The sequence below is a fragment of the Oncorhynchus mykiss genome, chromosome 2, assembly GCF_057628025.1.
Source record: "Oncorhynchus mykiss isolate SJ-2025 chromosome 2, ASM5762802v1, whole genome shotgun sequence".
NCBI lineage: Eukaryota > Metazoa > Chordata > Actinopteri > Salmoniformes > Salmonidae > Oncorhynchus > Oncorhynchus mykiss.
The window spans coordinates 9,790,835-9,807,643 of NC_143023.1; positions in this window are offsets into that span (position 1 = coordinate 9,790,835).

Consider the following 16,809-nt stretch of genomic DNA (forward strand, 5'->3'; position numbering starts at 1 on the left):
TGTGTGGGTAGTTCAGTGGCTGGGGTCCTGTGTGGGTAGTTCAGTGGCTGGGCCCCTGTGTGGGTAGTTCAGTGGCTGGGGTCATGTGTGGGTAGTTCAGTGGCTGGGGTCCTGTGTGGGTAGTTCAGTGGCTGGGGCCTTGTGTGGGTAGTTCAGTGGCTGGGGTCCTGTGTGGGTAGTTCAGTGGCTGGGGCCCTGTGTGGGTAGTTCAGTGGCTGGGGTCATGTGTGGGTAGTTCAGTGGCTAGGGTCCTGTGTGGGTAGTTCAGACGCTGGGGTCATGTGTGGGTAGTTCATTGGCTGGGGTCCTGTGTGGGTAGTTCAGTGGCTGGGGTCCTGTGTGGGTAGTTCAGTGGCTGGGGTCCTGTGTGGGTAGTTCAGTGGCTGGGGTCCTGTGTGGGTAGTTCAGTGGCTGGGGTCCTGTGTGGGTAGTTCAGTGGCTGGGGTCCTGTGTGGGTAGTTCAGTGGCTGGGGTCCTGTGTGGGTAGTTCAGTGGCTGGGACCCTGTGTGGGTAGTTCAGTGGCTGGGGTCCTGTGTGGGTAGTTCAGTGGCTGGGGCCCTGTGTGGGTAGTTCAGTGGCTGGGGTCCTGTGTGGGTAGTTCAGTGGCTGGGACCCTGTGTGAGTAGTTCAGTGGCTGGGCCCCTTGCTCAGCGGTGGGGAGGAGGGGGGGAGACGGGTGGAGGGGGAACTGTACATTTTCCCAGAGTCAGGGGAAACCTGATTGATCTCTGAGTGTAAAATCAATAAGACACTGTCATTTCTGTAAAGGATGAGCTGGAAAGGGAAAATAAATTGAGACTCCAGATCAGGCTGGGCCGAGGTGGTGCAGCACACACACACAACCACACACACAACCACACACTCACACAGAAACACACACACACACAACCACACAGAAACACACACATGGACAGACACACACACCACCCTCCTGAATGCAGGTCTAATTAATTCAGAGAATCAGTCTGTATTTTGATAATGTTGTGTCCACAGCTTCTATCTCACAGGTGCCTCCCCTCCCCTCCTTTCCTCTTCTCCCCCTTCCGTCCTCTCCCCTCTTCTCCTCTCCTCTCGACACCTCCCCTCCTACTCTCCTCTCCCCTCCTTTCCTCTCCTCCCCCTTCCACTCCTCTCGGTCTGTCCTCTCCCCTCCCTCTTATCCTTTCCTCCCCATCTCCCCCTTCCACTCATCTCCCCTCCTCTCCTCCCATCTTTCCCCTCTTCCCCCTCCTCATCTCCTCTCCCCTTCCACTCCTCCTCTCCTCTCCTCACCCCTCCCTTCCCCGTTCTACTCCTCTTCCACTTCTCCCCTCCCCTCTTCTCATCCCTTCTCAGCTCCTTTCTACTCCTCTTCCACTTCTCCCCCCCTCTTCTCATCCCCTCTCAGCTCCTTTCTACAACTCTTCCTCTCCTCTCCTCTGCATCTCCCCTCCTTCTCTTCTCTTTTCCTCTCCCCTCTCCTCCTCCGTTCTCCTCTCCTTTCTTCTCCTCCTCTCTACTCCACCTCTGGTCTGGTCTCCTCTTCTCCTTTCCTCCTCTCCTCTCCTCGCCCCACCTCACCTCTCTTCTCCTTTCTTCAACTCTTCCTTCTCTCTTCTCCTCTTATCTTTCCCCTTTCCTCTCTTCTCCTTTCTTCAACTCTTCCTTCTCTCCTCTCCCCTCCTCCCCTCTTCTCATATCCACCTCTCCTTACCTCTCCCCTCCTCTCCCTTCCTCTCCTACTCCTCCCTTCCCCCTCTTGTCTCCTCTCCTCTCCCGTCCGACTCCTGCACCACTCCTTTTCTCCTCCTATCCACCTCTCATACTCCTCCCCTCCTTCTCTCCCTTCCTCTACTCCCCTCCTGTCCTACTCCTGCTCCACTCCTCTTCTCCTTCTCTCCTCTACTCCTCCCCTCCTCCTCTCCCTTCCTCTACTCCCCTCCTGTCCTACTCCTGCTCCACTCCTCTTCTCCTTCTCTCCTCTCCCTTCCTCTACTCCCCTCCTGTCCTACTCCTGCTCCACTCCTCTTCTCCTTCTCTCCTCTCCTCCCCTCCTCCGCTCCTCATCATCTATCTATCAACAGCAGCTCTTTATTAGTCATTGTATATTTCATCATACCATCAACATCGCCACAATGAGGTATCACACACTTGCCCCCACCCTCATTTCTCCCTTCCCCCTCCATGACTCCTGATTAATCTGTTTTATTCTGTTAAAAAATACATCACACACTGGAGTGGATTAAATCAGAAATGGAAAGCCATTGTGTTTCTTGCGTGTCCTTTATCAGAACTAATGTAGCGACTGGTGGTCGTTTGTCTTGAGTTGTTACAAGAAATAAAGACTGGTGCACTTTCTACTCTGCTGTGGGACGAGAGATATTGGCCCCAGATGAATTTACTGCTTCTCATCTCTTACCCACTCCGTTTTCTGTCTGCTGTGTCTCCTCTCATATCTGTCAGGTTTAGATATGCTGTTTCCTCTTATTCCTCTTAACCTTGATCTCTTCATCTATTACATTGTACTGGTTCCAGCACTGACAGTGACTGGATATAGTCCTTATGGCTTTATTCAACTGAGATCTACAGAAACCACTTAATGATCTCAATTTTCAGAGGAACCATTTAATAATCTCATCTTTCACAGGAACCACTTAATAATCTCATCTTTCAGAGGAACCATTTAATAATCTAAATTTTCAGAGGAACCACTTAATAATCTCATCTTTCACAGGAACCACTTAATAATCTCATCTTTCAGAGGAACCACTTAATAATCTCATCTTTCAGAGGAACCCCTTAATAATCTGAATTTTCAGAGGAACCACTTAATAATCTCATCTTTCAGAGGAACCACTTAATAATCTCATCTTTCAGTGGAACCCCTTAATAATCTGAATTTTCAGAGGAACCCCTTAATAATCTAATTTTTCAGAGGAACCACTTAATAATCTCATCTTTCAGAGGAACCACTTAATAATCTCATCTTTCAGAGGAACCACTTAATAATCTCATCTTTCAGAGGAACCACTTAATAATCTCATCTTTCAGAGGAACCACTTAATAATCTGAACTTTCAGAGGAACCACTTAATAATCTCATTTTTCAGAGGAACCACTTAATAATCTCATTTTTCAGAGGAACCATGTTCACTGAGTTCCCTCTCCTATGTTTTATCTGATCAGTGCTCGTGATGGGCTTCTGTGTCACAGCCGTGTCGTTTTGTGTGTGTGTGTGTCATACCCTTGTGTTGTCCGCATATAAGAACAGATGTCAGAGGCTGTGTGAGAGAGTTTGTGTACCAGTATGTGTTTGTGTGTATGTGTGTGTGTGAGAGTTTATGTACCAGTATGTGTTTGTGTGTATGTGTGTGTGTGTGAGTTTATGTACCAGTATGTGTTTGTGTGTATGTGTGTGTGCGTGCATTAACACTGAGTGTACAAAACATTAAGAACACCTGCTCTTTCCATGACACAGACTGACCAGGTGAATCCAGGTGAAAGCTATGATCCCTTATTGACATCACTTGTTAAATTTGAATCTATAATGTTATGTACATCCAACACACAACAACACATGGATGTGAAATAATCCTGACCACACAAGTGTTACAGCCTAACTGAATAGACCTGTACAAAAATATCCCATCAAAACAATTACAGAAGATCACAGACGTCTGTGTTTCGCAAAGCGACAGTTGGTAGCGCGGCCTTTTCATCCGTGTGGTTCTGGATCCGAGAGGTCATTTGTATGTGAAATACTCATTTAAATCCCATTCAATAAGCAGGTTATCAAATTAAATCAGGCCTCTGTCAGGCCTGCCACTCGGGCCTTTGGGCCAGACATCATGTGTAAAATTGGCCAACAAGAGATTTGCGGGGAGCGCTCTGCACGCCCCTGTCACTTCTTTACTTCTTCCCTTTAGCTCCCCTCCGTCAGGGGGCCCCTGGCCCGGGGTCAGCTCTCCTGGAGGGCTGCCTGTATGGACTGCCGCAGGGAGACAGGGGCCACAACACCACCCCCAGCTGGGAGACTTATTACAGCCCCCCCCCGCCCCTCCCAACCCACCACCACCACCCCTCTCCCTCTCCTCTCCCCCTCCCCTCCCCTCACCTGCCCCAGGCCCATTCACAACATCATCACTCCATCACATATTCATGAAGCTGCCGGTGGGGGGATGGGTGGTTGGGCCGTGGGGTGGGGTAGTTGTCTGAGACCGTAGGGGGGTTTTCTGCTCCTGCAGGTGGCTGTCACATCCGTAATTGCCTAAAACTTCCCTAGGCAGCATACAATTGCACACAGAGCCATGCCAGGCGAGAGAGAGAGAGAGAGAGAGAGAGAGAGAGAGAGAGACCCCCTCAAGAGCGTTCCTAAGAGCCAGAGGGGGACGCTCCTCTCCACTTAAACAGCCGCTTAAGCAAAAGAGAGGAGGAGGAGGAGGACAGGAGAGAGAGAATTAGAAGAGGAGGACAGGAGAGAGACAGAGAGAGAGAGAGAGAGAGAGAGAGAGAGAGAGAGAGAGAAAGAGAGAGAGAGAGAGAGAGAGAGAGAGAGAGCGAGAGAGCGAGAGAGAGAGAGAGAGAAGGGGTGTCGAAGAAAAAACACGGAGGAAGCTCATCATTAACTGCGTTGGAACAACGACAGACAAGTGCGAGCTGCAAACTCACGAACAGATAAACATGGTAAACATCTCAGTTACCGGGGTGTTGTGTGGCTTTCACCACCCTGTGTGCTCTGGGAGGGCTCCTGCGGTCATAGTAGGGGAGGGAGGGAGGGAGCGAGGGGGGGGGGGGGGAACAAGTGAGCGGGAAAAAGAGAAAAGAAGAACAAGTTTCCACCTGAGTGGAGTTCCCATGGTTTACCATGCAGGAGGGTAAGCAGGTTTGAGCAATAAACTGGGGCATTGTCAGTCAGTAATGCTCAGTCAGGTCCCTCCATTGGGATTCAAGGGTGTCTTTTTCCCTGCTCCCCGCGCTGCACTAATCACAGGCCTACTTTGTTTAATTGCAGCAAAAGGGGAGAAAATGTGTTCAAGAAGTCATCCTAATCCCTTCCCCCCTCTACTACCTTCCTCCTCCTTCCCACACCCCCTCTAGATTCTCTCTCTCTTGCTCTCTCTCTGTCTCTCTCTCTCTCTCTGTCTCTCTCTCTCTCTTGCTCTCTCTCTGTCACTCTCTGTCTCTCTCTCTCTTGCTCTCTCTGTCGCTCTCTCTCTGTCACTCTCTCTCTGTCTCTCTCTCTCTTGCTCTCTCTCTGTCACTCTCTCTCTCTCTCTCTCTCTCTCTCGCTCTCTGTCTCGCTCTCACTACAACTCCCCCTTTTCCTTTTTTAATGAATTGTGGAACTATGCGAAGACAACAAACAGCATAGTGCTGATAAATAAGGGTTAGTTAGGGGAGGGGAGAAGGAGAGGAATGGGAGGAGGAAGGGGAGGAGGGGGGGAGGGGAGAAGGAGAGGAATGGGAGGAGGAAGGGGAGGAGGAGAGGCGTAGCCATGTAGGTAAGGGCCTGAGGCATTGGCTGGTTGTGTATGGATTGGAGAGAGAAATGCCTCTGCTGCTTTAAGAGGAGCAACAAGTGAGAATAGAGAGAGAGAGAGAGAGAGAGAGAGAGAGAGAGAGAGAGAGAGAGAGAGAGAGGGCCGTTTGGAAGCTGCTGATTCAGGGGGTGGATTGGGTTGAGGGGGAAGATGGGGGAGTCGGGGGGAGGTGGATCAATTGGAGAATAAAACCCTGGGTGCAGTTAGCTGCTGGTAGCCCGCTGGGCATGTAGGCTCTAAATAATGACCCCAGTAGTGACGCGTCAAAGCTCCCATAATGGACACAAATTTGCTCCTTCTATTTTTCAAACAGAGATTTAGAAACTTAAGATGCGGGGCATTGTACTTGATGACTCCGGGGTCACCAGGCGCACAGGGTGGGTAAGAGAGGGGATTTATCAATCAAGCCTTCTCTCTCTCTTCGTCTTTCTAAAAGCTGAATAAAAATGACCCATGAAGACACAAACCAGTCCCCTTTTAACCAAGGCCCTTTCTTATTCATTAGATGGGATGGATTCTGGCTTCTTCTCCATTCACCTCCTCTTCCAGGGGACAGGGGGGCATCGCATCTCAACCAGCCATACAAAACCTCTCAGTGGAAAGAGACTACATTATCAAAAAAGAGCTCTGAACTGAAGTGAACACTAAGAGTGGACTGGCCTTCCTCCCTTCTACATGTCTTAGATAGAGACTAATCACATGATCCTAAAAATTGATGTTTCTGTTGTACGGATAGATATATTTCACTTATTTATATTCTCACAACTTGTTGAGGTTGTTACAACTTGAGCTACAGGAAGTAAACTATTTGAGCAGTGAATAACGAAGAGATTTGAGGGGGGAAATCATTCACAATGTTATGTTTTTTTAAATATTTATTTTCCTAATTACAGTAGTTTTGCTGTCAAAATGGTTGTGTATGTAGCCGTTCTTTAGGCTGTCTTTAAAATCATTTTGGACTGTTTCACAGCTATTTGACAAACAGAGGCTGCAATTACCATCTTATATTCAGAATAGTTGCTATACGCAGCTAGAACTGTAACGATTCTCCTCCTCTTCTGAGGAAGAGTAGGAAATATCGGACCAATGCGCAGCGTGGGAAGTGTCCATGTTGTTTATTATAACCGGAACACTGAAACAAAAACAGAACAAAACGCAACAGTTCTGTCAGGTACTGACACAAAACAGAACAAAACGCAACAGTTCTGTCAGGTACTGACACAAAACAGAACAAAACGCAACAGTTCTGTCAGGTACTGACACAAAACAGAACAAAACGCAACAGTTCTGTCAGCGACTCACAAAACAGAACAAAACGCTAAACAGAACATTAAACACCCACAACCAAAATGGGGAAAACAGGCTACCTAAGTATGATTCTCAATCAGAGACAACGAACGACACCTGCCTCTGATTGAGAACCATACCAGGCCAAGCACATAAATACTACATAGAAAAAATAACATAGACTACCCACCCCAACTCACGCCCTGACCAAACTAACACAAAGACATAATAAAGGAACTAAGGTCAGAACGTGACAAGAACTCTGCTTTCATACACAAAGAAGATCGAAGTCTGTTTTTCCCTCATACACGGACAGTCAAGCGTTTCTTACAAAACGACCTACATCTGATCCCCATCACACCTAGTCCTGAAAAATATCTTACACTAAATGACCGTCATTGTAAATAAGAATTGGTTCTTATTAACTGACTTGCCTAGTTACATTTTTTTTTCCTTAAACAACAAAATTCTGTAGGAAGATACCAAAACAAAAACCACAACCTTCAGCCACTGAAATACTTCGTTGGTCTGACATGGTAGAAATCATGACAGACAACAGTAAGTTGTATATTCATAAAAGCAGAAAAAAATCTTTATATGAGGTCTGTGTCCCAAATATACCCTCCCCACCTATACAATGGACCCTATGGGCCCTGCGGTCAAAACTAGTGCCATTTATAGGGCATGGGGTGCCATTTGGGAGGCAGCTCAGGAAGCCAAAGAGGCCCTCATAGTATGAGGAGTTGAGGAGGTTTGCGGGTTTAGGTGAGAAAATCCACCCTGAATAAATGACTTCCAGAGTGACCTGGGGCAAGTCACTTAACCCCTGTGTTGAGTCCCGCCGCCCCAGTCTAAATAAGGGGATTTCTGCGCCCCCGTCCCCATACACTCCTCCATTCCTCCAGGACCAAATCATTTTGCTCAGGGTGAAAAGCCCTGATCTCCCTCCACGCCCTGCACTAATACCCAACATCAACATTTAGCAGGATGGTAAACGCACAGCCGTCAACCTGTCCTTGGTGCTGAATCAGAGAGGATGACGCCGATCAAGAAGGAAATCCACCATCAAAACGCCCTGACAGATATTCCTTATCTGTTGCAGTGGGCCGACCATACAGTAGGTTAGGTAACATACGCAGGGCTGGAATAAGAGACAAGGGAACTACACTATTAAATACCAGGAACTCAGCAAATAAACCATTTCTACATATGAAAATGAGTTCCCACACGTTCCTCCTCACTTCCAGCCCTGAGTACATATATAAACATACACCATGTAGATCATGACAAGGACTTGTGGTAGACACTCTATGCACATCCAAAAGCTATTTCAAACGGAGTCTTATTATGCAGGAGAGACATTTTGGTTGAATGCATTCAGTTGTGCAACTGACTAGCTATCCCCTTTCCCTTCCCTATAGGATCCCTGGTGATTAACACCAGCACACCACATAGAAACACACACTTAAGAAATATGTTAATATATATATTTTTTTCAATCTCCAAAACAGAAGATGAATCAAGTGCAATTGCTATTCATGAATTTATTTTCTGTTAGAAATGTCTGAGAGATTCATATTGTCCCAATGCTGGATGTCCCTCCCTCCCTCCCTCCCTCCCTCCCTCCCTCCCTCCCTCCCTCCCTCCCTCCCTCCCCCCCCTCCCTCCCTCCCTCCGTACCCTAACTTCTATGAAGGAGAAATCCCACTGGAGACTGTAGCAAGGCAATAAGCAGAGAGCAACCGTGGGCCCTGGCCTGTGGATGGAGCATTATCCCCCCCAACCCAATCTCTTTCTCAGTCCTCTGAAAGACTGTTTAAATGGTTTGGTGTATTATTGCCCAGGGAAGAGAGGCTAGCTAAAGGCTTCTGTCAGCATTTGGAGGCAGAGAGGGAATCAGGGAATGGCTCTTGCCTCTTTGCCGGACAGCTGTTGGGGACTTACCCCACTTTTCATATGTATATGTATGTTAATGACAGGCAATGGAGTGGAGATGAAGAGGCCTGAGCCCAGGACCCTCTCTTCAGCAGCACTTCTAAAGGTCCCACAAAAGAAGCAGTAAAAGAGGCCGCAATGGTGACGCTCCACTTTTGTGCCCTGAATTAGTTCTGCCAGCAATGAAAGTGATCTTCTGGGGGAGACAGGGGAAGTCTGCCGATGGCTGGACCGCCTCATTAGCACAAAGGTCTGTGGGGACAGATAATTGACTGACGCAGATCCCCCCCCTTCTGCCACAACACCACACATGGAGACTAGCAGGATGCACCCACACATACACCCACACCCACACCCACACCCACACACACACTACACTTTGTCTTTAAATAGAACTCATCTTACAACTTTCCATGAAAGGTTTCCTCCCTTTTTCTCTAGGTGTTGTCATGTTGGTGTTTTCTTCTTCTGTGGTAATGCTGTGTGAGCCGAAGCCTGTCTATGATCTGCTCACAGTTACGGATCACTGCTTCCTGTTGATGTTGACACTGTTGATATCTGATCTGTTGGGGTTTAAGTTGAGGAGAGGACCAGACGTGAGAGGGGAGGTTGGACGACTGTGTTTTGGTTTTTATTGTCCATTTAATAATGACTGCTAATTACCTAGGCAAACATGATGCAACATGTGAGCATATCCATGCATACATTATTATCGTAGTAGTATAGTATTAATAGTTACATTGGTATGATATTGACATTCCGATGTTAGTTTGTGGCTGGAAAAATAAGTTATTGTGAAATATCATACAGTCACTCCTCTCGCAAGCCTTCGAGAAAACTAGAAAATACTCAAATGATCAAAGTATCACAATAATAACAGATATAACATGCAACTTTACTGTTTCAACCTCATACTATCTAATCAGGAAGTATTTTTTTGAATGTGTGGCTTAAATTGTAAGTTTCTTTCTCTCTCTCTATCTCTTTCTTTCTCTTTCTGTCTCTCTCTCTCTTTCTTTCTCTTTCTGTCTCTCTCTCTCTCTTTCTTTCTCTTTCTGTCTCTCCCTCTCTCTCTTTCTCTTTCTGTCTCTCTCTCTCTTTCTTTCTCTTTCTGTCTCTCCCTCTCTCTCTTTCTTTCTCTTTCTGTCTCTCCCTCTCTCTCTTTCTTTCTCTTTCTGTCTCTCCCTCTCTCTCTTTCTTTCTCTTTCTGTCTCTCCCTCTCTCTCTTTCTCTTTCTCTCTCTCCCTCTCTCTCTTTCTTTCTCTTTCTGTCTCTCCCTCTCTCTCTTTCTCTTTCTCTCTCTCTCTCTTTCTTTCTCTTTCTGTCTCTCCCTCTCTTTCTTTCTCTTTCTGTCTCTCTCTCTCCCTCTTTCTTTTTTAATTTTTTTTTAATACATTTGTATTTCACCTTTATCTAACCAGGTAGGTCAGTTGAGAACAAGTTCTCATTTACAACTGTGACCTGGCCAAGATAAAGCAAAGCAGTGCGACACAAACAACACAGAGTTACACATGGAATAAACAAACATACAGTCAATAACACAATAGGGATTTTTTTTTTAAAGGTTCCTTTCTCTCTCTCTTCCCTTCTCTCTCTCTCTCTCTTCCCTTCTCTCTCTCTCTCTCTTCCCTTTTCTCTCTCTCTCCCTCTCTTGTTTCTGTCATTTTTGTTTTTCTCTATCAGAAATGAAGATGGTGTTGTACACATTCACAGCACACCAGAAGCTTCCTAATGGCTGGCTCATTGCTAAATTGACTGGAAAATGCTGTTTTAATTTTCATGTTAATCGAAAGGGACTAATTGTTAATATATTCTCAGAGCAAAGTACCAACATAAAATGGCTTTTTCCCCAAAGAAATCAGCTTTTTGGGAAGTGAGAATTTTTGGGGGGAAGATGTCTGTGATTTACAAACAAACCAGGGATATCTCTGAAGCACATCACATTTAACATTTGTTGCTTGGTTTTAAAAGTTATATTTTGACAAATCATGTTTACATATATATATATATATATATATATATATATATATATATATATATATATATATATATATATATATTTAAACTCACAAGTTACAACAAAATATAAGACAGAGTCGGTGTGGTGGGTTGTGGAGTTACACTCTGAAAACAATCACCATCCATTTTATGAGCAAAATAATTTTGTCAAGCAACTAAACAGGGGTGGGTATTCTTCAAGGCCCCCTCCTTCACGGACTCTACTATAGAAATTAGCCCTCCGTTTCTCGGCTCTCACACATGGATACACACGCTTGCATGGACACAAGAAAAATTTCTTTTCTTCTGTCAGCATTCCTGGCCAACAATGGCTAGATTAGTGGCTGTGAGGGCCCCCTCGGGGCCCGGTATTGTGGGGCAGAATACCCTGGGCAGTAACAGCTGGTAGAGGTTAATGGCCACTGAACCTCTCAGCCGGGTCCCTTTCTCTATTGTGAGTTCTGCTCATGGGAAGGAAGGAGAACGCTGACAGCTTCTGGGGTGTAAGGGAACCTCGGAACAGCACCCGGGTCTCCCCCAAATGGAGAGCGGGGCGCAGAGGGTGGATGGGGGTTAATGGAGAGGAGGCGTGAGGGATGGGTGTGGTAAGGGGGAGGGTGGTAGTGAGTTGGAGGCAGTGTGGTGTAGTGTGGTGCTGAGGGTTGGTTGATAGGGTAAGGGTTGGAGGACCAAACCTGCTGCTCAGTCAGACAGCAGATCAGAGCAGACCAAACCTGCTGCTCAGTCAGACAGCAGATCAGAGCAGACCAAACCTGCTGCTCAGTCAGACAGCTGACCAGAGCAGACCAAACCTGCTGCTCAGTCAGACAGCGGACCAGAGCAGACCAAACCTGCTGCTCAGTCAGACCGCAGACCAGAGCAGACCAAACCTGCTGCTCAGTCAGACCGCAGACCAGAGCAGACCAAACCTGCTGCTCAGACAGAAATCAGACAAGAGCAGACCAAACCTGCTGCTCAGTCGGACAGCAGACCAGAGCAGACCAAACCTGCTGCTCAGTCAGACAGGGGACCAGAGCAGACCAAACCTGCTGCTCAGACAGAAAGCGGACCAGAGCAGACCAAACCTGCTGCTCAGACAGAAAGCGGACCAGAGCAGACCAAACCTGCTGCTCAGTCAGACAACGAACCAGAGCAGACCAAACTTGCTGCTCAGTCAGACAGGGGACCAGAGCAGACCAAACCTGCTGCTCAGACAGACAGCGGACCAGAGCAGACCAAACCTGCTGCTCAGACAGACAGCGGACCAGAGCAGACCAAACCTGCTGCTCAGTCAGACAGGGGACCAGAGCAGACCAAACCTGCTGCTCAGACAGAAAGCGGACCAGAGCAGACCAAACCTGCTGCTCAGACAGAAAGCGGACCAGAGCAGACCAAACCTGCTGCTCAGTCAGACAACGAACCAGAGCAGACCAAACTTGCTGCTCAGTCAGACAGGGGACCAGAGCAGACCAAACCTGCTGCTCAGTCAGACAGGGGACCAGAGCAGACCAAACCTGCTGCTCAGTCAGACAGGGGACCAGAGCAGATCAAACCTACTGCTCAGACAGACAGCGGACCAGAGCAGACCAAACCTGCTGCTCAGTCAGACAGGGGACCAGAGCAGACCAAACCTGCTGCTCAGACAGACAGGGGACCAGAGCAGACCAAACCTACAGCTCAGTCAGACAGGGGACCAGAGCAGACTGGCGTGAGGAGAATTAGCATCAGTGTATATTCATCACAAAACAATGAGGGCTGGGCAAGAGGAGGGACCACACTGTACTGTACACAACGGCTGAACACAGAGGACCCTAAGGAATTATGTCTCATTTATACAAGCAATGAGATTAGCTCCAGTAGGGTGGAGAAAATGACTACTTTAGAACAGCATGTTTATACGATTCATTGACCGGCAATGTGGAAACGATCAATTGCTAATGTGATATAAATTGTGAATAAAATCATTGTAAATAAAATGTTGACTGTCAATCAAACCTGTTTGCAAACAATACATTTATGATGCATTTGTAGACAATATCTTTATGAGCAATATGATTAAATTAAGTTAAATTACTTTTATTACATAATACTGGCAGTATTATTCCCTACTTTGATTTTACTTGCCGCAAATGATAAAAAAAATGTTCAGTCTTCTTTACTGTTTCTAGCTTCTGAACGTCTTAAGAAATGTTCAGTCTTCTTCACTGTTTCTAGCTTCTTAACGTCTTAAAAAATGTTCAGTCTTCTTCACTGTTTCTAGCTTCTGAACGTCTTAAAAAAATTCAGTCTTCTTCACTGTTTCTAGCTTCTGAACGTCTTAAAAAATGTTCAGTCTTCTTCACTGTTTCTAGCTTCTGAACGTCTTAAAAAATGTTCAGTCTTCTTCACTGTTTCTAGCTTCTGAACGTCTTAAAAAATGTTCAGTCTTCTTCCCTGTTTCTAGCTTCTGAACGTCTTAAAAAATGTTCAGTCTTCTTCACTGTTTCTAGCTTCTGAACATCTTAAAAAATGTTCAGTCTTCTTCACTGTTTCTAGCTTCTGAACGTCTTAAAAATGTTCAGTCTTCTTCACTGTTTCTAGCTTCTGAACATCTTAAAAAATGTTCAGTCTTCTTCACTGTTTCTAGCTTCTGAACGTCTTAAAAAATGTTACGTTTTCTTCACTGTTTCTAGCTTCTGAACGTCTTAAAAAATGTTCAGTCTTCTTCACTGTTTCTAGCTTCTGAACGTATTAAAAAATGTTGTCTTCTTCACTGTTTCTAGCTTCTGAACGTCTTAAAAGTCATAAGAAAAGGTTGCAATGTATCTGACCCCTCTCTGAATCAAACGGGGAAATGATAAATCAATATTTTGACTGATGAAAGGTGTACCACCATTTGAAGTAAACAACCAAATCCAAACTCAGTAATCAGCTTGGAGAGCAATCTGTATGTAAATCACACTGACCATTATGGAGATGGAGAATTATCCTTCAAAAAGTATTGTCAACTCAAAGAAGGAAGCCCCCCTTTTCAGCACCAAATGATGGCTCGGCTTCCTCGCCTGGAATAACCCCACATCTTAATGACCCTCTGTGTGTGTGTGTATTTGTAGGGATGTGCTGGGGGGCCAGGTCTGAACGGGGGAGGGGGGGGGGGGTCATTTTAATGGGTCTCCTCTCCTGTAATGGCCTAAGGCCTCATTAGTATTCAAAGCTGACAGGAATAAGAAGTGCTCAGATGGTACTTCTTGGCTCGCTTGTGTTTCAACCACAAGGAAGGAGAGGTTTTCCATTTCTTCTTTTTGTGTGTGTGTGTGTGTGGCCTCGGCTCGACTCTGTCTGGGCTGGACTCTGTCTGGGCTGGACTCTGTCTGGGCTGGACTCTGTCTGGGCTCGACTCTGTCTGGGCTGGACTCTGTCTGGGCTGGACTCTGTCTGGGCTCGACTCTGTCTGGGCTCGACTCTGTCTGGGCTCGACTCTGTCTGGGCTCGACTCAGGCAGGCATCACAGTGCCTACACTTTGCTTCCCAGGGGAGATTCTCTCTCTCTGTCACGACAAGCATCACCTCAGAATGAATCCCACATGCAACCACCCCCTGATCCACACACACACTGCTGTGCGCCCGTCCGGCCACGCCGCCGCGCTCATTAGACTAGGGCTGATTATGATAGCACTCTGGTGTAATGTTTAATCGAGTCTGACAACTGATTCACCCTGTTACAAATCCTGTCATGCAAATGGAGCAAATTTATGCTGTTAGATATGGAGAGGTGGGACTATGAAATGATGAGGTGCTGGGAACATCTGTCCTCTGCTCCCCACGCTGTCATTATAAAGATGGGGGAACAAGCCACTGCAGTGTCTCTCCATCCACAGTCGGTGTATCCATGGCGATGGACCAAGGAAGATTACATTAACATAAGAGTTTTTCTCCCTGCCCACCCCGACCCCTAGGAATCAGGAGAGCAGCTCATCTCTGAGGAAAATGCCTACGTCCCAAATGACCTCCTATTCCTTCTATATAGTGCACTACTTTGGACCAGGGCCCGTAGGGAATAGGGTTCAATTTGGGATGCAGACAATGTCTCACCCCCCCACACACAAGGGCCAGGATAATAGGAGCAACACCGTTCCTCAGAAATCACACCAGCGCTGTGTGACAAGTGATGTAAATAATTCAACAGTGTGTTATGCATGTGCATTGTAGACTACCCTTTAACCTTTCAGTGTTGTAGTCAACATAGACAGTAGCATGAATGTAGCTGACTTTACAGCCACCCTTTAACCTTTCAGTGTTGTAGCCAACATAGACAGTAGCATGAATGTAGCTGACATTACAGCCACCCTTTAACCTTTCAGTGTTGTAGCCAACATAGACAGTAGCATAAATGTAGCTGACATTACAGCCACCCTTTAACCTTTCAGTGTTGTAGTCAACATAGACAGTAGCATGAATGTAGCTGACATTACAGCCACCCTTTAACCTTTCAGTGTTGTAGTCAACATAGACAGTAGCATGAATGTAGCTGACATTACAGCCACCCTTTAACCTTTCAGTGTTGTAGTCAACATAGACAGTAGCATGAATGTAGCTGACATTACAATTTATGTGGATCCAATTAAAAATGAGTTAGTTCCATAAAACGCAGGTATGGAAAAACACATTCTCCTTCAATCTCTCAGCAGCAACAACATAAGCATTATTGACACCTGGGGGAGATTTTGTTAGAATTTTATAGTGAAGAAACAGCCAATTGTTTGTAGGAATAGTGTATTGAATTGAAATAACTGTTTTTTGGGGGGGTTGGTAGGGGGGTTGGTTCTAAAGCACACACAGAGCAAATCAACTGACAGAGAGAGCGCTCGCAAGAGAGAAAGAGAGAAAGAGAAAGCGAGAGTGAACGAGAGAGAGTGAGAAAGAGAAAGAGAGAGTAAGTGACAGTGAAGGAGAGAGAGAGAGTGAGAGAAAGCGATAGAGAGAGAGAGAGAAAGCGAGAGAGAGAGAGAAAGAGAGAGAGAGTAAGTGACAGTGAAAGAGTGAGAGAGTGAGAGAAAGCAAGAGAGAGAGAGAGAGTGAGAAAGAGAGAGTGAGAAAGCGACAGTAAAAGAGAGAGAGAGAGAAAGCGAGAGAGAGAGAGAGAGAGACAGAGAGAGAGAGAGAAAGTGAGAGAGAGAGAGAAAGAGAGAGAAAGTGACAGTGAAAGAGAGAGAGAGAAAGCGAGAGAGAGAGAGAAAGCGAGAGAGAGAGAGACAGAGAGAGACAGAGAGAGAGAGACAGAGAGAGAGAGAAAGCAAGAGAGAGAGAGAGAGAGAGAGAGAAAGCGAGAGAGAGAGACAGAGAGAGACAGAGAGAGAGACAGAGAGAGAGAGAGAGAGAGAGAGAGAGAGAGAGAGAGACAGAGAAAAAAAGGAGAAAGATCACAGCTTGTCATTTTTATTTCTCCACCAATGACACCAGTTCTCTGAGAACATCTCTAACCTCCAGTGACAGTAGCAGAGGAAGTCTGGTCCTCCGTCAGTTATCACTATCCTCTGCCACCCCTCCTCTCCTTCATTGTAAACATTTCATTTCCTCTTCCTGTCCCTGCTGTCTTTGTTTAACACTTGTTGGTCTTCAGGCCTTAATCTGAAACACAGACTCAGTAATCCTTAGCTAGCTGCTTCATGGTCTGTTTGTAGCCTCCTAGCTACTCGGCATCCCAAATGGCACCCTATTCCCTATGTAGTGCACAACTTTTGACCAGGATCCATATGGCTTTTGTTAAAAGTAATCCACTTTATAGGGAATAGGGTTCCATTAGGGACGTACCCTCTGTCTCCTTCCTCTTCTTGTGCCAACATTGGTCTTCGGTGCTACTTTACCTCATCTTCGGGTATTTTCTTTCCTCTCTTCCCCCTCTTCAATCTGATCTCCACTGCAGTCCTTCAACAACAAAAAAACATTTCCTGCTAAGTGGCTTCTTATTTGCCTTTGTCAATCTGAGGTTACTGTGCTGTCTGATGTTTATCTACTGGGCAACAATGGATTACACCACCGCAAACACTGTCAGGGGGGGGGGGGGGGGGTTATATTCACCTGTGTGAGGACA